Here is a 20,992-nt window from a genome sequence, read left to right on the forward strand (position 1 = left end):
TGGATCAGGGTTAATCCTTTGGAAAAAGAGAAGAATTCATTAGCAATAATTCCTTCTCTTCTATGCAACCTTCCTGTGACTTGAAGTTATGGAAACAGAATACTCCGAAGAACCAAAGCTGTTGAAAGTTTGTTTGTGGTGGTGGAAGAGGAATGACATTCCAAAAAAGTAGAACAGAACAATAGATGCTAAATGGAAATCCTGAGACTCCATCCCATTTTCCAGTGGCTAAAGCTTGTGAAAGAAAGCTAGCAGCCATGACTCCATTTTGTGACCCAGACGCCATCTTGTGCTGTGGTGACCACTCCATGAACTTGCTGACATGCCAAAATAAAGTTATTTGCTGAGAAGAAAAACTGTGAGTATTTTATCAACTAAACACGTTTCTAGAACAATGGTATGGTCTGAGCTCTTCTGTGCTGGGAAAATGAGCTATCAAAGTAAATTTATCCTCCAGTCATAATTCCTGACAAACAACCTGCAGAATTCATGTAAACTTCCTCTTTTTTTTTAATACCCTTAAATAGATCCTTTAAACTCTTCCCTGATGGGAATACATTGTGGTTTCTACTGAAATCTGTGATCCTCAAATTGTAATTCTTAAAAAGAGGTTTATTTATTTGAAAGGCAGAGTGACAGGGAGAGACAGAGAGAGATCTTTCACCCAATGGTTCACTTCCCAAATGGCTGCAACAAGCAGGGTTGGGCCAGGCCTAAGCCAGGAGCTATGGATTCCAGCAGAGGGCCCAAATACTTGGGTGCCACCCTACAATCCCATATGGGCACCAGTTTGTGTCCTGGTGGAGTCACTTCTGATCCACCTCCCTGATAATGGCCAGGGAAAAGCAGCGGAGGATGGCCCAAGGCTTAGGCCCTTAATACACACTTGGGAGACCTGGAAGAAGCTCTTGGCTCCTAACTTTGGCCTGTCCAGTCCTGGCCATTGTGATCACCTGGGGAGTGAACCAGCAGATGGAAAGATCTCTCTCTCTCTCTCTGTTTCTCCCTCTCTTGGTAATTGATTTCAAACAAATAAAAATCTTGAAAAACAAAAAGAACTTTGAGCTCTGTTTGGTGACTAATTTGAACTTCTGATTTTTATATTTGCTTTTTTCCAGACTTTGAGCTGTAGCTGTGCTGATCATCTCACCATGGACCAGTGATTCTCAACACTCATAGAAAGACCCATGGAGGTTTTCAAATCCAGGCATTCACAGCTCTCTCCTGGAGACTGTGAAGTGTGGTTGGCTATGTCTGGGTTGTAAATTCTTCATAGTTTATTCTCACATGTGACTAAGATCAAGATCTACTGCTCATTGCATACTGTGCCATTATTTGACTTATTTGAGAATGTATGAACTCAAGATGGTAGATGCTTCTTTAAGTGGAAGTGTTAACACACCAGAATAGATATATTCATTCCAGTGGATAGGCTAGTGGCCGTAGAGCTAGAATTAAGGAATTATAAGCATAGAAATGAACAGTAAAGATATGAGACTGATAAATTGTCTATAAGGTAAATTATGGGAAAGAGTAAGAGAAGATCAAATGATAAGCTTTGGGAATTACAAACTTAGATTGTTGAATATAGAAGTAACAACACATTGGGGCTGGTGCTGTGGTGCAGCGGGTTAAAGCCCTGCCCTGCAGCACCAGCATCCCATGTGGGTGCTGATTTGAGTCCCGGTTGCTCCACTTCCAATACAGCTCTCTGCAATGGCCTAGGAAAGCAGTAGAAGATGGCCCAAGTCCTTGGGCCCCTGTACCCACGTGGGAGACCCAGAAAAAGCTCCTGGCTCCTGGCTTCGGATCAGCTCAGTTCTGGCTGTTGCAGTCATTTGGGGGAGCGAACCAGCAAATGGAAGACTCTCTCTGGCTCTACCTCTCTCTGTAACTCTGTCTTTCAAATAACAAAAAATAAGTTTTTTTTAAAGATATAACAACACCAGGAAGAGTCATTTGTGTGGAAGAAGCAGTGATTTCAGGGAAATGATTGTCCTTGCAAAACCAACTATCTAGTTTTTGTCAAGAGTAACATCAGATTCTCATTTGTCCAAGTTTAATTTAGAAACATGTTTGCTTTGTTTTTTTTTTTTTTTTGATTCCTTAGCTTAATACAGTTGCAAAGATCTGATACTTCCTTTTTGTACTGTTTTGCATGTATTGCTTTCTTCTTGTTAACTACTTGTTCAAGTTTTTATGTCCACAAAGCTTACTTGTCATAAAGGTCAGCTGACTACTCCTCTAGCCATTTGGATTCATCCTGCTTATTATTAATAGATTCATCTTTCTGAAATGTCATTGTGATTTGATAGTTTCATGCATGAATGTTTCATTGGTTTGTTGTTACCACTAAGATACCCCAGCTCGTCTTTCCAATCTCGTATTTCCCCACTCCAGGCATCTGTGACTCTTTTCACCTTTGTGCTTTTGCTCTTGCATCTCCCACCAGTCTTCTCTACACTTAGTGAAATCTTATCCTTCAAGTCTACTTCTTTTGGGCCTCCTGTGGGTTTATATCTTGAAGACAGAATGTCTGGATTCCAATCTCAAATTTACTAATAGTTATGTGACCCAAGACATGTCACTTAGCGTGTCTGAACTTCTCTTCTGTAAGTGAGGATAATATTGCCTGTCTCACAGGTTGTTGCAAAAATTGAATGCATAATACATGTAAAATACTTAAGCTAGATCATGGCACATACAAGCATTTTAAATATGTTATGCCTAATGTTGATAAAACCGACCATGATGATGTAGGTCTTCCATAACTGTCTTAGGTCCTGTTTCATAACTCAGCATTTATTGACTAAATTACTCATATTATAATTTATTCTTCCAGTAAGACAGAATGATATCTTTTCTTTGTATCTTTCAGTACCTTGTATATTTCAGTACCTTCTTTAGATGGTAAACTTATTCATAGGAATGATGGAACTGAGCTTCTCAGCCTTTTGGCTAAGATCAAGTGAAGAATGATGGAACCTGTCTGACCCTTCTCTGTAAAGATTTAAGGAGCTTGAAAATGCTTAACTGCCATTTGCAGATTGAATTAAGATTGAGACTGGTCACAAGTGAAATATCAAGAAATCTGGTTAAAAAGTAGAACCAAGAATCTTTGAGATTTTCCTTAGATGAAATCAACCTGAGTCAATGCAGTTGTGTATGCTGATGAAAAAATAAGCATAAGCCAGAATCCCATTCCCAATGTGTGTGTGTGTGTGTGTGTGTGTGTGTGTGTGATTTAGACTTTGGAAAATGAAAGAAAGAACTGAAATATACTCTTTACATATATACTGAAATGTACACTCTACAAACAATTCCAGTAGTATTCCTTGATGTGGCTATTGAGCCTAGGAGTTAAGCTGTCAGTTAAGGTGCCTGCATCCCGTATCAGAGTGTCTGGGAGTCATCCCTGGTTCTGGCTCATGACTCCACCTTCCTGCTAAAGCAGACCCTGGGAGGCAGCAGTGATGGTTTAAGAGACTGGATTCCTTCCACGTGGGAGACTTGTTTTGAGTTTCCAGTTCCTGGCTCCAGCCAAACCCAGCCCTGGCTATCATAGATATTTGGGGAGTGAAACCATGGTTAGGAGTGTGCCCTCTCTCTTCTCTCTGCCTTTTAAAAAATTGAATAGAAAGTATGCTCTTTCCAACTTATTCTGGAAGTTAAAAACAATGGTATACCTCAGTGGCTGGAATATTTAATTTCCTTAAAAAAAAAAAAAAACACACCTTTTGGCCGGCGCTGCGGCTCACTAGGCTAATCCTCCGCCTTGTGGCGCCGGCACATCGGGTTCTAGTCCCGGTCAGGGCACCGGATTCTGTCCCGGTTGCCCCTCTTCCAGGCCAGCTCTCTGCTGTGGCCCGGGAGTGCAGTGGAGGATGGCCTAAGTGCTTGGGCCCTGCACCCACATGGGAGACCAGGATAAGCACCTGGCTCCTGGCTTCGGATCAGTGTGGTGCGCCAGCCGTGGCGGCCATTGGAGGGTGAACCAACGGCAAAAGGAAGACCTTTCTCTCTGTCTCTCTCACTGTCCACTCTGCCTGTAAAAAAAAAAAAAAAAACAAAAACAAAAACAAAAAAACACCTTTTTTCCACTGAGAAAAACTCTTTCTGTCTAGAATTTAAAAATAGGAAGCAGGCTATACTCCATTGAAAAGGATCTCTGGGATTACAGCTGCTTGGATTTGGCTGGGATGAGGAAAAAGGTATCAAGAAGCCTTGGCTGCCAAGAAGCAATGAATGATTCTGGCATTAATTGACATGTCTGGGCTAAATTGTCTTCAGAGACAGTGGTTAAAGGACAAAAGGTAATAATTATTTACTACAAAAAGCTACATGCCCAGTCATGGCAGCCTTATAATGAATAAAATGTTCAATAGATTCTTTATACTTAAACAGAGAGTGGAACGCTATCCATTGAATTTAGAATAACATCTTCAGGCAAATAGGACAAATTAGGCAAAACATTCGGGTACTAAATTTTGGAAATGTCAGTCTGCAAGGGCTACTGTTCATCCCCCTTTTATGGCCATAAATAAATCACCCAACCTTGCCTGAAATTATTTTTTTTTCCAAAATAACCATGTCTTAGTCCATTTTGTATTGCTATACCAAAATAATTGAGGTTGGGTAACTTTTAAAGTGAAGAAGTGTGTTGGGCTCATAATTCTTGAGGTTGGAGGGTCCCAACATGATGAACCAGCATCCTGGGGAGGCCCCTTACCAACATCACAGCATAAAGCAGCAGCAGAAAGGGAACCGGCCCCCTGTAGAAGGGACCAAACGCAGTGGGTGGTTTCACTTCCCTGGAATCCGCTCTTGAGAACTCACTCACTCCTGCAAGACCTAACCCACTCCTTGAGACCAGCAATAATCCATTCACATGGGGAAGCCCTCCAGTCACCTAATTGCCTTCCACTAGGCCCACCTCTTAAAGGTCCTACCACCTCAGCCACACTGGGGACCAAGCTTCCAGGTCATGAACTTTTGGGGGACAAACTGTATCTAAACCATATCTAAACCATAGCAAATTATAGACTTTTTCCAGAGATGAGTTCTATGGAAACTTGTAGTGTGACCTTGAACTTTTGGCCTCAACTGAACTACCTACAAAACTGGAACTGAATTCAATAATTTTTTTTTTTTTTTTTTTTTGGACAGGCAGAGTTAGAGGGACAGAGAGAAAGGTCTTCACCGTCAAAATGGCCACTACGGCCGGCGTGCTGCGCCGATCTGAAGCCAGGAGCCGGGTGCTTCCTCCTGGTCCCCCATGCGGGTGCAGGGCCCAAGCACTTGGGCCATCCTCCACTGCACTCCCTGGCCACAGCAGAGAGCTGGACTGGAAGAGGAGCAACTGGGACAGAATCCTGGGGTGCCGGCGCTGCAGGCGGAGGATTAGCCTAGTGAGCCGTGGCGCCGGTCTGAATTCAATAATCTTAAAAGAGCATTTCTACTTAAAGTCTTCCAATGGTATCTTTTTTTTAAAAGATTTTAACTTATTTATTTGAGAGGTAGAGTTACAGTGAGAGGGAAAGACAGAGAAAAAGGTCTTCTGTCTGCTGGTTCACTCCCCAAATGGCCACAATGGCCAGAGTTGCGCCGATCCAAAGCCAGGAGCCAGGAGCTTCCTCTGGGTGTCCCATGCAGGTTTAGGGGCCCAAGGACTTGGGCCATCCTCTACTGCTTTCCCAGGCCATAGCAGAGAGCTGGATTGGAAGAGAAGCAGCCGGGACTAGAACCGGCCCCTTATGGAATGCCCTGCAGGCGGAGGATTAACTTACTGTGCCACAGAGCCGGACCCCCAATGGTATTTAATAGTATGGGTTTTTTCCCCCTATCTTATCTGGCTGTTGATATTTATTCACAGACTCCATAAATAGGAATTTCCTCCTTTCATTACTTGCCCCCTCCCTCCCTCCTTTCCTGCCTTCCTCTTTTCCTTGTCTCTTTCCCTCTCCCCTAACCTTAGTCTTCCACTGCTCTATAAATGCATCAGTAACCTTTGTAGAAGTTGCTGTGTTAGATATTTTTTACACTGTTCCATTTACCTTTTTTTTGAATTCTGTTTTCATTCCTGTTTTATGAATGGAGAAATCGAGTCTTAAGAGTTTTGTAACTTGTGCTCTAGCACAGATCTGGTAAGTGACAAAAATGGATTCACATCCACCTCAAATTCCAAATCCATGTCCTTTCTATCCACGCTGCTGCTCTTCATCTAGTCACTCGCTTGTCTTTCCCGATTTCTGCACTGAGTCACTTATAGGACCCTTTTCCTTTCCACTTTATTTGGCTGTGGTAGCAATAATCACAAGGTCTGGACTGCTCATGTGGGTGCAATTACTCCGAACTCACAGCACTTAAAATGTGATGTATCTAGGATTATGTACCTTTTCTTAAATCCCAAGGAACACCAGGGGTCTCCAGAATCTGGAGTCATTGTAAGTTGTGATTTCTATTTGTTCTTCGTTCTGCTGTTAAAGCAGGATTTTCAATCATTTCTTTTTATAATTCACCTTCTCCCTGAAAGATCTGCCTGTGTCCCTTTCCTGTGTCTTCTAACCATCTGTGGGCACCCGTTTGTTGATCTCTGCATTCTCTTGTTTTGACTCTTGGTATAAACCTACATCTTCCACTCATTAATCTTTTCTGTGGCCTTTCCCAGGTGCCAGTGTCACACATTTGCAGAGACATTTCTGTCTATCATTCAACGGAAGAACAAACCCATTTACCTAACTCTGACATTAAAATGGAGACAAACACAACATATGCCAAAAGTTTTGGGGGTATAATAAAATATGCAACCTATTTAAAAACCCCACTGACACTATTATTTTTTTGAAGTTCACTTGCTTGTAAACATAGTGACAATTCCTTAGACCCTTTAGTAGACCTGAGGATGAAAATCAATTCTGTTTATGGCACTTAGCATCCAGCTGTGCCTGGCATCTAGTCTTGTTCATAGTAGAATGTTTGTTTATGACTAACTGAGAAGAAGCAAGATTTTACCACATTGTCCATGTTCTTATATATTTTTCTACAATGACACAATTGTAACACCAACAGGATAATGCTAATATTTCAGAAATAAGTGTTGAAAAATAAATTCAAGTTGAGATGAAATATAGCAATTTTTAAGAAATAAGTATTCAAGCAACTCTGTCCACAAGACCTCAACTGTTATCAATTATTGTTTAATCTGGTGATGAGTGATTTTGGGAAAATTTATTACCAGAAACAAAGGTTTTCTCCCTGGAAGCATTTGTATTCTTTTTTTTTTTTTTTTTTTTTTTTTTGGCATTATATAACTCACTGTGTTTTCCTTTTGTTCTTAGCTGCCAAGAAGCTTGGGGCCAAGCATATAACTCAATCACAGTAACTGTATTATCCTTTGTGGTTATGATGTTTGTTTCTTTCTTTTCTGGTTTTAATTTCTATTTCAACAGTATTATTTCATACCTGACTTTAAAAAAAGCTATATCAAATTTTCTTTAAAGGACAAAGATGTTATAATAATAATAAAATCGATTTAATTTTCCAGATAGAATATAATTCATTTTTCAAAAGATTTATTTGTTTGAAAGACAGAGTTCAAGAGGGTCGGGAGAGATGGAGAAAAACAGAGAGTGTTGGTTCACACACAATAGCTGGGGCTGGGCCAGACCAAAACCGGGAGCCAGGAACTATATCCTAGTCTCCCATGTGGGTGACAGGAGACCAAGTACTTGGACCATCATCTGCTGTTTTTACAGGCACATTGGTAGGAAGCTGGATCGGAAGTGGAACAGCCAGGACTTGAACAGGCACTCCACTATGGAATTCAGGTGTCACAAGCTGCAGCTTACCCAGCTGTGGCCACAATGTCAGACCTCAAATCTAATTCATTTTCAACTTATTTTTTCAGAGTCAAAATTTGTTTCTAGGTTTTATTTGTCTGGCGGTAGTTTTGAGCTTGGCTGCACTTTGTGTTAAAACACACACCTGTACATGCACAATCTGGATATCAACCCTGTAACTAAGTCTTTAAATTTTTCTCCTTTATCAGAAAGGAGGTAGCAGTTTTTGTGTGGTTCTTTTCACTAGCCATGACCTATGACTTTCCAAATTCTCTTCTTCAGAACTGAAGGGCTTGGTTTGGCTCTTTCTTACTTCCTAATGGCTAACACCCAGGGGATGGTAGCAGTGTGGTGGATAGTGACAAGGTGTCACTTTTAAACATTCCTTCCATTGGTCTATTTGGACCAGTCAGTAGATAATTTCATATCACCTAGTCAATTGGCCTTCCCCTAAGATTGTCGCTTTAGCTAAATTATCACGGTATTTATCCTACTGAACCCAAAATTCACAACCTGCTTAAGATCATAGGATCTTTGCTAGTGTTCTTAAAGAAATGTGTGTGTGTATATATATATATATATATATATATATATTTGACAGGCAGATTTAGACAGTGAGAGAGAGAGAGAGAGAGAGAGAAAGGTCTTCCCTCCGTTGGTTCACCCCTCAAATGGCTGCTATGGCCTGCGCGCTGCACCAATCCGAAGCCTGGAGCCAGGTGCTTCCTCCTGGTCTCCCATGGGTGCTTGGGTGCAGGGTCCAAGAACTTGGGCCATCCTCCACCGCCTTCCTGGGCCACAGCAGAGAGCTGGACTGGAAGAGGGGCAACCAGGACAGAATCCAGTGCCCCAACTGGGACTAGAACCTGGAGTCCCGGCGCTGCAGGGTGGAGGATTAGCTAAGTGAGCCACAGTGCCGGCTTAATATATTGTATCCTTTAATCTATGTTATAGTATGTTACATATAACACATAAATATATATTCTAAATAAAAGCCATTTGTGAAAATTTCACAGCTAGCATACTCCATGGGAAGATGTAGAGAAGATTTTCCTTTAAGATCTGGTATCCACTCTCACTCATTCTATTATTTAATTAATTTCTTAAGATGTATTTTATTTATTTGACAGGTAAAGTTACAGAGAGAAAGAGAGGCAGAGACAGAGGGAGATGTCTTTTATCTGCGGGTTCATTCCCTGAATAACAGCAACTTCTGGGGCTGGGCCAGGAGCCAGGAGCTTCATCTTGGTCTCCCACATGGATGTAGGAGCCCAAGCACTTGGGCTATCCTCTGCCACTTTCTAGGAGCATTAGCAGGGAGCTGGATTGGAAATGCAACAGCCAGGACCTAAGTTGGTGCCCATATGGGATGCTGGCATTGCAGTCAGCAGCTTAACCTGCTACACTATAATGTCAACCCCTTACTCATTCTATTAAAGATGTCCACTCTCACTATTCAATGCAGTAGTGGCATAACTATCAAGAGCAATCAGACCAGGAAGATAAAAGGCATATGAGTTGGAGAAGAAGTAAAATGATATCTATTCAAAGATGACAAGATCTGTCGCTCCCCGTCTTCGTGGAGGAACGACACAGGACCCTGCGCTGTTCTTTTGTCTGCTCGGCCCTTCCCGGGTTTGCTGCTGGTTCTTCCCGGATTGGCTACCATCCCTTCCACCTCCGTGGAAGGGTGGTTCCCCCTAGCCACTTTCCCCACTTCCGCAGGGGAGCGGCATACCGCTGGCTGGCTCTCTCGGGGGCTGCACAGGTGTTCCCTCAGATGTTCCTTGTGCATGTTGTCTCTCTCCTCCTTTATAGTCCTCTTCCACCAATCCCAACTCTGCTACCCACAAGCCGAGTACGCTGCTCTCCTCCAATCAGGAGCAGGTCCTACAGTTTATTGGTTGAACTGGAGGCAGCTGTGTAGAAGCTGCTTCTCCCTTCTCAGCGCCATATTGTGGGAGAGCAGATGCATAGAATAAGTCTTAATTCCAGTAACTTAGTCTAGTCCGGGTTGCTCCCCACAAGATCCATCCTATATATATGTTGAAACCTCAAAAACTGGATCAAAGAACGGTTAAAATTAATAAATGAATTTAGCAAAGTTGTAGGATACAAAATCAACTTGGTATAATTATAGGATTTCTTTTAAATTTTTAAGCAGTTATTTTTTATTTATTTGAAAGACAGAGTTACAGAGAGAGGAGGAGAGACAGAGACAGAGAGAGAGAGAGAGAGAGAGAGAGAGAGAGAGATTTCCATCTGCTGGCTTACTCTCCTAGTGGCTGTAAGGCTGGTGTTTGGCCAGGCTGAAGCCAGGAGCCAGGAGCTTCATCCATGTCTCCACAGTGGGTGCAGGGGCCCAAGTAGTTGGGCCATCACCCGCTGCTTTCTCAGGCACATAGGTAAGGAGCTGGATTGGAAGTGGAGCCTATGGGCTTGAATTGGTGCCTTTATGAATGCTGGTATTGTAGGTGGTAGCTTAACCCACTGTACCACAATTCTGGCCCCAATCCATGGGATTTCTAATGATCTCACTGAAAAAGAAATCAAGAAAAATAATACTTACAGTGGCATAAAAATAGGAAGAAATTTAACCAAGGAAGTGAAAGACTTGTACATTGAAAATGGTAAAATATTGACGAAAGAAATGGAAGATTCCACAAGTAAATGGAGAGATATTCTATGCTCATAGATTGGAAGAATTAATATTGTTAAAATGTTCATATGTCCCAAAGTAATATATAGATTCAATGAATTCCCCATAAAAATTCCAATGGCATTATTCAGAGAAATAGAAAAAAAATCCAAAATTCACACAGAATTGCAAAAGACCCTGAAGAGCCAAAATAATTCTAGAAAGGAAAAACAAATTTGGAGGCATCATATTTCCTGATTTAAAATTATATTACAAAGCTATAGGAACCAAACATTATGGCCGTAGTATAAAAACTGACACATAAATGAAGGGAACAGAATAGATATCATAAGTAAATCAAAGAGTCAACCCATTTTCAGAAAGGTCACCAAGAAGACTCAATGAGGGAAAGGATAGTTTTTTTTTTTCTTTTCAATATATGGTATTGGGGAAAGTAGACTTCCACATGCAAGAGAATGATAATGGACCCTTATCTTAAATCTGTATAAAGACCTCTACCTTATACCTTATACAAAAATCAACTCAAAATGAGTCAAGGATCTAAACCTATGACCTGATACAATCAAATTACTAGAGGAAAACATTGGGGAAACTCTGCAAGACACTGGTATAGGCAAAGACTTTTTAGAAAAGACCCCAGAAGTACAGGCAATAAAAGCAAAAATAGACAAATGGGATTATATCAGGCTAAGAAACTGCTGCATGGCAAAGGAAATACTGAACAAAGTGAAAGGCAATTGAGGGGCCGGCACCATGGCATACTAGGTTAATCCTCCGCCTGCGGAACCAGCATCCCATGTGGATGGGATAGTGTGCCATGGTGCTGGCGTCCAAGACTGTGATTATGAAGTAAATTGAAATTATGTTATTGCAAAAATTAAAGGAAAAAAGGAAGGAAGGAGGAAGGTTTGAGGGAAGCAGGGCGGTAGGGAAGAATAGTTATATTCTTAGGATTGTATCTATGAAATATATGATATCTGTTCTTTTTATATTAACAAAAATTAAAAAATAATAAAAGGCATAGATTTAAGTGGGAGAAGATGCTATAGATCAAGCATTGACACATCTTGTAAATCCTTGGTACTATGTTGTCTCAGTATTGGTTACTGAAAGCTCAGTAGATAGCTGTTATCATTCACTTTTACACAAGCATAGCCTAACAGTACAAGGAGTGAGCATTAAATTTACAATTAAACAGAAGTGAACTTTTTTCCTTCAACAGTTGTTATATAAAACAAATATTTATGATAGTTCAAAAAGTTTTTTCAAGTGCAAAAATGAAGAAATTTCCAAGGTGATGAAAAAATAGCTAAATTAAGACAATTGAATAATTAAATGTATACCTATACAAGATTGAAAAACATAGACAAATTGTTGAAAGCACAATAAAAGGATAATTTTATTACCAAACAATTGCATCTGTTTCTTAGTTTTCTGTACAAAGTTATCTTCTTTTAACTTTTTTAAATTGAAAAATAAGTGTTATATATATTTGTCATGTACAAAAAAATCAATCCAAAATGGATAAAAGATCTAAATTTAAGACTTGAAACCAAGAAAACATAGGAGAAAATCCCCTTGACATTGGCTTTGGCAATGATTTCTTGGCTCAGGATACAAAAGCAAAATAAAAAATGGGGCTACATCAAACTAAGAAGCTTCAGCACAGAAAAGGAATGATGAAAACAATGGAAAAACAATCTATGGAGTGGGAAAATATTTGCAAAGTATATATCTGATAAGAGATTGATATAAAACATTTAAAAATAAAATTATTTTAAAGGCAAGGAGTCAGTGAGAGAGAGAGAGAGATAGACACCTCCCATCCATTGGTTCACTCCCCAAATGACCACAATGGGTGCAACTGGGCTGAGCAAAAGCCAGAGGCTGAGAACTCACTCCAGATCTCCCAGTGGGTGACAGGGACCAGTTACTTCATCACTGCTGCCTTCCAGGCTCTGCATTAGGAGGAAGCTGGCATTGGGAGCTGGAGCTGGGAGTCAAAGCCAGGTACTAGGATATGGGATCCAGGCATCTTAACCACTAGGCCAAATGTCCACCCCAATACCCAAAACTTATAAAGAACTCCCACAATTCAACAGCAAGAAGAATTAAAATGCAAATAAGAAAATGGACAGAGGACCTGAATAGACATTTCTGCAAAGATGATATACAAGTGGCCAAAACATATATGAAAAGGTTCTCAGCATCATTAATCATTAGGGAAATGCAAATCAAAACCACTATGAAATACCAGCTTATACCCATTGTATGGCTATTATCAAAGTCAGAACAATGTTGGTGAGGGTCTGGAAAAAAAAGAACACTGTTGGTCTAAGTGTAGATTGGTACAGCCAATATGGAAAATATCGTGGTGGTTTCTAAGGAAATTAAAAATAGAATTATCATATGACTCAACAGCCCCTCTTTTTTTTATTTAATAAATATAAATTTCCAAAGTACAGTTTATGGATTACAATGGCTTCCCCCCCTCATAACTTACCTCCCACCCGCAACCCTCATATCTCCCGCTCCCTCTCCCGTTCCATTTGCATCAATTCATTTTCAATTCTCTTTATATACAGAAGATCAATTTAGTATAAATTAAGTAAAGATTTCAACAGTTTGCACCCACAACCAAAGCACAAAGTGTAAAATACTGTTTGAGTATTAGTTATAGCATTAATTCACATTGTACAACACATTAAGGACAGAGATCCTACATAGGGAATAAGTGCACAGTGACTCCTGTTGTTGACTTAATAAATTGACACTCTTGTTTATGGTGTCAGTAATCACTCTAGACTCTTGTCATGAGTTGCCAAGGCTATGGAAGCCTTTTGAGTTTGCTGACTCCGATCTTTTTCAGACAAGGTCATAGTCAAAGTGGAAGTTCTCTCCTCCCTTCAGAGAAAGGTACCTCCTTCTTTGATGGCCCGTTTTTTCCACTGGGATCTCACTCACGGAGATCTTTCATTTAGATTTTTTTTTGCCACAGTGTCCTGGCTTTCCATGCCTGAAATGCTCTCATGGGCTCTTCAGCCAGATCCAAATGCTTTAAGGGCTGATTCCAGGCCAGAGTGCTGTTTAGGACATCTGCCATTCTATGAGTCTGCTGTGTATCCCGCTTCCCATGTTAGATCATTCTCTCCTTCTTAATTCTATCAGATAGTATTAGCAGACACTAGTCTTGTTTGTATAATCCCTTTGACTCTTAGACCTATCAGTATGATCAATTGTGAACTGAAATTGATCACTTGGACTAGTGAGATGACATTAGTACATGCCATCTTGATGGGATTGAATTGGAATCCCCTGGCACATTTTTAACTCTACCATTTGGGGCAAGTCTGATTAAGCATGTCCCAAATTGTACATCTCCTCCCTCTCTTATTCCCACTCTTATATTTAACAGGGATCACTTTTCAGTTAAATTTAAACACCTAAGAATAATTGTGTGTTAATTACAGAGTTCAACCAATAGTATTAAGTCGGACAAAAAATACTAAAAGGGATAAAGTATTAAGTTGTACATCAACAGTCAGGACAAGGGCTGATTAAGTCACTGTTTCTCACAGTGTGCATTTCACTTCAACAGGTTTCCTTTTTGGTGCTTGGTTAGTTGTCACCGATCAGGGAGAACATATGATATTTGTCCCTTTGGGACTTGCTTACTTCACTCTGCATGATGTGTTCCAGATTCCTCCATTTTGTTGTAAATGACTGGATTTCATTGGTTTTTACTGCTGTATAGTATTCTACAGAGTACATGTCCCATAATTTCTTTATCCAGTCTACTGTTGCTTGGCATTTAGGTTGATTCCATGTCTTAGCTTTATTGTGAATTGAGCTGCAATAAACATTAAGGTGCAGACCACTTTATTGGTTGCCAATTTAATTTCCTTTGGGTAAATTCCAAGGAGTGGGATGGCTGGGTTGAATGGTAGGGTTATCTTCAGGTTTCTGAGGAATCTCCAGACTGACTTCCATAGTGGCTTGACCAGTTTGCATTCCCACCAACAGTGGGTTAGTGTCCCTTTTTCCCCACATCCTCGCCAGCATCTGTTGTTGGTAGATTTCTGAATGTGAGCCATTCTAACCGGGGTGAGGTGAAACCTCATTGTGGTTTTGATTTGCATTTCCCTGATTGCTAGTGATCTTGAACATTTTTTCATGTGTCTGTTGGCCATTTGGATGTCCTCTTTTGAAAAATGTCTATTGAGGTCCTTGGCCCATCTCTTAAGTGGGTTGTTTGTTTTGTTGTCATGGAGTTTCTTTATCTCTTTGTAGATTCTGGTTATTAAACTTTTACCAGTTGCATAGTTTGCAAATATATTCTGTTGGTTGCCTATTCACTTTCCTGACTGTTTGTTTTGCTGTACAGAACTTCTCAATTTGATGCAATCCCAATAGTTAATTTTGGCTTTGACTGCCTGTGCTTCCGGGGTCCATTCCAAGAAGTCTTTGCTGGTGCCTGTATCTTGCAGGGTTTCTCCAATGTTCTCTAATAATTTGATAGTGTCGGGTCATTGATTTAGATCTTTAATCCATGTTGAGCGGATTTGTGGGTAATGTGTAAGGTAGGGGTCTTGCTTCATGCTTCTGTATGTGGAAATCCAGTTTTCCCAGCACCATTTATTGAATAGACTGTCCTTGCTCCAGGAATTGGTTTTAGATCCTTGATTAAATATAAGTTGGCTGTAGATGTTTGTATTGATTTCTGGTTTTTCTATTCTGTTTCATTGGTCTATCTATCTGTCAACAGCCCCTTTTCTGAGCAAATACCTAAAGCAAATAAAATCACTACTACGTAAAGATATGTGTACTCTCATGCTCATTTTGGCATTATTCATCATAGCCAACATATGGAGAGAGCCTGAATGTCTTTTGCCAGGATGAATGGATCACATATATATGCATATCATTCAGGCTTAAAAAAGAAGGGAATCTTGCCATTTTCTAATACAAGAATGAAATTGTAGGACATGTGTAAGCTGAAATAAGCCAAACTCAGAAAGCAAAACATTATGATTTCACTTTTATGTTTGAAATTGTCTGTCTGTCTATCTATCTAACTATTTATCTATCTTAGTCAATATAGATTCTATCTTAGTCAATAAAGAGTAAATCGTAGTCAAGACCTGGGAATCTTACTCCTACAAAAGTACAAGAGTGATTGGCACCTCCAGTTCTGATACAGCCTGTAGTTCCAGCTCCACTATAAATATAAACTGATATGACTTTAGGAAAATTATCAATCTCTGAGACTCGCTTTCTTCATTTATGAAATAAAAAGGCAAAATGAAACTTATCTTATGCACTGACTAGTGTATCCAAGAATGAAATGTGGTAATGCATATGGAAGAGCTTTAAACATGACCTATATTATTACTGTATGTGGTGGTGGGTTGTCATGTTTTACTGCTTCACATTCAACTGGGCTGACTATGGTGACAGATTTGCTGGGTTTTCCTTGCAAGAAGAGAATATTTGAGGCAGTTCTAGGAGAGTGAGTGCATTCAGGTTCTTGCTAGAATGCTCCTTGAGTTGGCACCAATCCTTTTTCTTCTTCTCCATTTTGTTTCTCTAGGGTTATATTCTTCCTTGTATTGGGGGTCTTATGAGCTTGAGTCATTTTGCTATCTTCCAAAGAGAATCCTTGAGCTTTTAGAAAAGCTGTGCCACCTGCTTACCCTGTGCCTGAAATTAATTCTCATTGGAGCTACTTCCATTCCTTTCCATCCCAATCCAATTTGAACATTTATTTGCACACATGGTGTGTTTGGTACTGGAGAGAAAGAAAAGTGGCACAGAATTTTTTGAGTCTGAGCTCATGAAAAATGAGAAAGATGCACCAATAACTGCACCCCAAAATGTGGTAAAGGATCTAATTTTGGTAAAGTTAACGTTTCTGAAAGTATGTGGGAGGAGAGATTCATTCTAAGTGATTCTATCAAGAAGGGCTTTTAAAAGTTAGGGATTTTTGAGTGAAAAGTACCCTAATAGAGGGGACTTTTGATATATTTGGAAACGGGAATGAGTAGGATTAATTTAAGTGCAGGGATGAATTTAAGAAGGTGGGATACAAGACTGGGTAGATGAGAGTTGCAGGAGATAAGTCTATAATGTATAAAAATGGATATGCACCAAAATTATACAATTTAATATATATATTAAAATAGAATTTTAATTCTATATTAGTTTCATTTCCTGACTTTATATTGACTATTGGAAACTAAACCACTTTAATTACTATAATTTTCACGGTTCATGTGACATCTGATTATGCTGGAATTTAGTCCATGCATCAAGAGTGAAAGCAAACCAATACTTTTATGGATTTAAATAACTGCTCTTTTGATTATCATTTCTCTTGTCAAGAGCTAAGAGTCACTAATGATCAGAGTTTAGAAGTCTCTTGTAGAATAAATAGGTACAGAATATGTGGACCAAAATAAGATTTTTATTTTATTTTTTACAAATATTTATTTATTTGAGAGGTAGTATTACAGATAGAGAAAGGGAGAGACAGAGAGAAATATCTTCCATCCACTGGTTCACTCCCCATATGGCTGTAACGGCTAGAGCTGAGTTGATCTGATGCCAGGATCCAAGACCTTCTTCCGGGTCTCCCACACAGATGCAGGGGCCCAAGCACTTGGGCCATCTTCCATTGCTTTCCCAGGCCATTATCAGAGAGCTGGATTGGAAAAGGAGCAGCTGGGACATGAACTGGTGCCCATATGGGATGCTGGAGCCACAGGCAGAGGCTTACTACTATGCCACAGCACTGGCCCTCAAAATAAACATTTTAAAAGATTTATTATTTGAAAAACAGAGAAAGAAAGAGAGAGAGAGAGAGAGAGAGAGAGAGAGATCTTCCATCTGCTGGGGTACTCCCCAGATGCCTGCAACATCCAGGGCTGGACCAGGCTTAGTCTCCCATGAAAGTGGCAGGAACTCAAGTATAGAGAGAAAGGTCTCCCATTTGCTGATTCACTCCCCAAATGGCTGTAATGGCCAGAGCTGGGCAGATCTGAAGCCAGGAACCAGGATCTTCTGAGTCTCCCACACAGATACAGAGGCCCAAGCACTTGGGCCATCTTCTACTATTTTCCCAGGCCATGGCAGAAAGCTGAATCAGAGGAGGATCAGCCAAGTCAAACCAGTGCTCATATGGGAGTCCAGCACCACAGGTGGAAGTTTAGCCTATTATGCCACAGCGCCAGCCCTAATTCTGTTTCTTAAGCTATTTGAAGTACCCTCATTTCTCTCTTTCTATCCCCCTCTTTCTCCCTCTCTGTCTACACATACACACACACCATGGTTGTGTTCCTCTGGAGAACTCTAACAATCCTTTGTTTTGATAGTTGTTGCTTGTATAGTGTGATCAGAGCTAAGTATTTCATGTAGGGCTGAACATAAAGTGTGCCCATCTTACCTATACTTTTTTCTCCCTAGTATTAATTTCCCCACGAGGTGAGAAGATGACTGATAAGAGCACAGGGTAATGAGCTGGCTTTGGCATGAAGCATGCAGTGCACCATGCCTGCTCTGTTTAGCTTCCCTCTCTGTCCTCATCTTTCCCTCTTGGCCCATTAATGTCATGTTCCATCTGAGGTTGGGCTGTGCTGCCCTTTGCTGGGAAGAAGGAATGTAAGCTTCCTTTATTAGTGGGTATCATGTTGTCCTGACCTTTGTTTTGTTTTTCCTAAGAAAAGATGGCTGGAATCTTACAGATGACACTTCAAGATTTCACTTTCTGATTTGTTTCAAAGTGGAATAAACCTTATATTTTAAAAAATATTGTGTGATAAACAAACCAGTACCATTCAGTAACGTAAGAGAATAATGGCAACATTCTTCCATGTTGTCCAATATGGTAGCCACCTGCCATATGTGATAGTTGAGCACTTAGAATGTGCTGAGTAACTGATAACCTGAATTTTAAATTTTATTAAATTTAAAATCATTGAAACTTAAATAGACATACAAGCTAAAAGTTATCATATTACACACCAAAAGTCCAATTGAGCCTCCAAACATCAATTTCCAGTTTATTTATTTATTTTAAAGATTTATTTATTTGAATGGCAGAGATACAGAGAGACAGAGGAAGAGAGAGAGAGAGAGAGAGAGAGAGAGAGAGAGGTCTTCCATTCGCTGGTTCACTCGCAATGGCCAGAGCTGTGCTCATCTGAAGCCAGGAGCCAGGAGGTTCCTCTGGGTCTCCCGTGCAGGTTCAGGGGCCCAAGGACTTGGGCCATCTTCTACTGCTTACCCAGGCCATAGCAGAGAGCTGGATCAGAAGCGGAGCAGCCAGGACTCGAACCGGCACCCACATGGGATGCCGGCACTGCAGGCAGCAGCCTTACCCACTACACCACAGCACGGGCCCCTCAGGTTTATTTTTAACCCAAGTAAAAGCAAGTCTCTTTGTGCATATTAACTTTTTCTTTCTTTCTTTTCTTTCTTTTTTTTTTTTTTTTTTTTTTTTTTTTTTTTTTTTTGACAGGCAGAGTGGACAGTGAGAGAGAGAGAGACAGAGAGAAAGGTCTTCCTTTGCCATTGGTTCACCCTCCAATGGCCGCCGTGGCCGGTGTGCTGCGGCCTGCGCACTGCGCTGATCCGAAGGCACGAGCCAGGTGCTTCTCCTGGTCTCCCATGGGGTGCAGGGCCCAAGCACTTGGGCCATCCTCCACTGCACTCCCAGGCCACAGCAGGCAGCTGGACAGGAAGAGGAGCGACCGGGACAGAATTCGGCGCTCCGACCGGGACTAGAACCCTGTGTGCCGGCGCCGCAAGGCGGAGGATTAGCCTGTTAAACCACGGCGCCAGCCAACATATTAACTTAATGATAAAAAAAAATCTCTCCTTTCTACTTGTGAGATCTTCAGACCGTTAGCATCTCCTGTGAGCTTCTTGTATGTGTAGAATCTCATTGATCCAGAATCTGCTTTTAAAAAGATCCTCAGTATATGTGCTCATTAAAGTCTGAGAATTACTGATATAAACCGTCTACATGAACACTTCTTAAGTTATAGAGGGAGGCAGGGAAAAGAAGTGTGGATTATTTTCTAAATTACTTCTGTGATTTCTCAGTGTACCCTCCTTCACATTTGGGGCCTCCAATTGTGGTACTGACATTGCCCTACATTAAGTAAAGCATTCAACAAATAGTAAGAAAAAAAAAAAAACTGTTCATCAACAGTAGAGACAAGGACTTTGAACAATCATCAAATCTCAAAATGTCAATTTCACTCCTATACATTAATTTTTGGTACTGTATTAGCTACCATAGATCAGGGAGAATATATGGTATTTGTCTTTTTGGGGACTGGCTTATTTCACTAAGTTATAATGGTTTCCAGTTTAATATAATTTGTTGTGAAAGACAGGATTTCATTCTTTCTTACAGCTGAGTAGTACTCTATAGTGTATATATATATATCATAATTTCTTTATCCAGTTATCAATTAATGAGCATCTGGGTTACTTCCATGTCGTGGCTATTGTGTATTGAGCTGCAATAAACGTGAAGGTACAGATCACTCTTTAATATGTTGATTTTATTTCCTCTGGATAAATTTTCAGGAGTGGGATTGCTGGGTCATGTTGTCTATTTTCAGCTTTCTGAGCAAGCAGTGTATTTAGGGAGATGGTAGGGGGTTCAAGAGGACTATTATGGTTTGGTGGAACTTCATTCTACCTGAAAGCATCTCATAGAGACCATGTTGGTACAGAAATTGGGGCCACAGGGAATCCTAGGGATTTATCAAATTACAGTTTCTAGTAAGCTCTAGTGCCAGTGCAGTTTTGTTTAATGTCTCATGTTTATTAGTCCTGGAATATGTAGAATGTGACTTAACTTCATAAAGCCTTGATTCCTGCATCATTCAAGTGATGGACCATCGTTGTATTTACTCAGGACGTGTGGAGATAATTATAAGAGATACCATACCTTAGGTGCTTAATACAAGGCCTGGAACAGAATAATAGCTTAATAAATGCTGGGGTTTCTTATGATCACATGTATTGTTTTAAAGTCATACAGGTACTGTATTAACTTTTTAAAAAAGGATTTATTTATTTATTTGAAAGGCAGAGTTATACAGAGAGAAGGAGAAGCAGAGAGAGAGAGAGAGAGAGAGAGAGAGAGAGAGAAGTCTTCCATCTGTTGGTTCACACCCCAGTTGACTGCAATGGCTGGAGCTGCACTGGTCCAAAGCCAGGGGCCAGGAGGTTCCTCTGGGTCTCCCATGTGGGTGCAGGGGCCCAAAGATCTGGGCCATCTTATACTGTTTCCTAGGGCATAACAGAGAGCTGGATCAAAAGTGGAGCAGCCAGAACTCAAACCAGCACCCACATAGGATGACAGCACTGAAGGCGGTGGCTTTACCTGCGACGCCAGAGTGCCAGCCCCTTAGTCAGCTTTCTGTTGCTGCAATGAAATGCCTAAAGTGAACTGCTTATCAAGGAAGAAGATTTATTTTGG

Source organism: Oryctolagus cuniculus, chromosome 8 (assembly GCF_964237555.1).
Source record: "Oryctolagus cuniculus chromosome 8, mOryCun1.1, whole genome shotgun sequence".
Lineage (NCBI taxonomy): Eukaryota > Metazoa > Chordata > Mammalia > Lagomorpha > Leporidae > Oryctolagus > Oryctolagus cuniculus.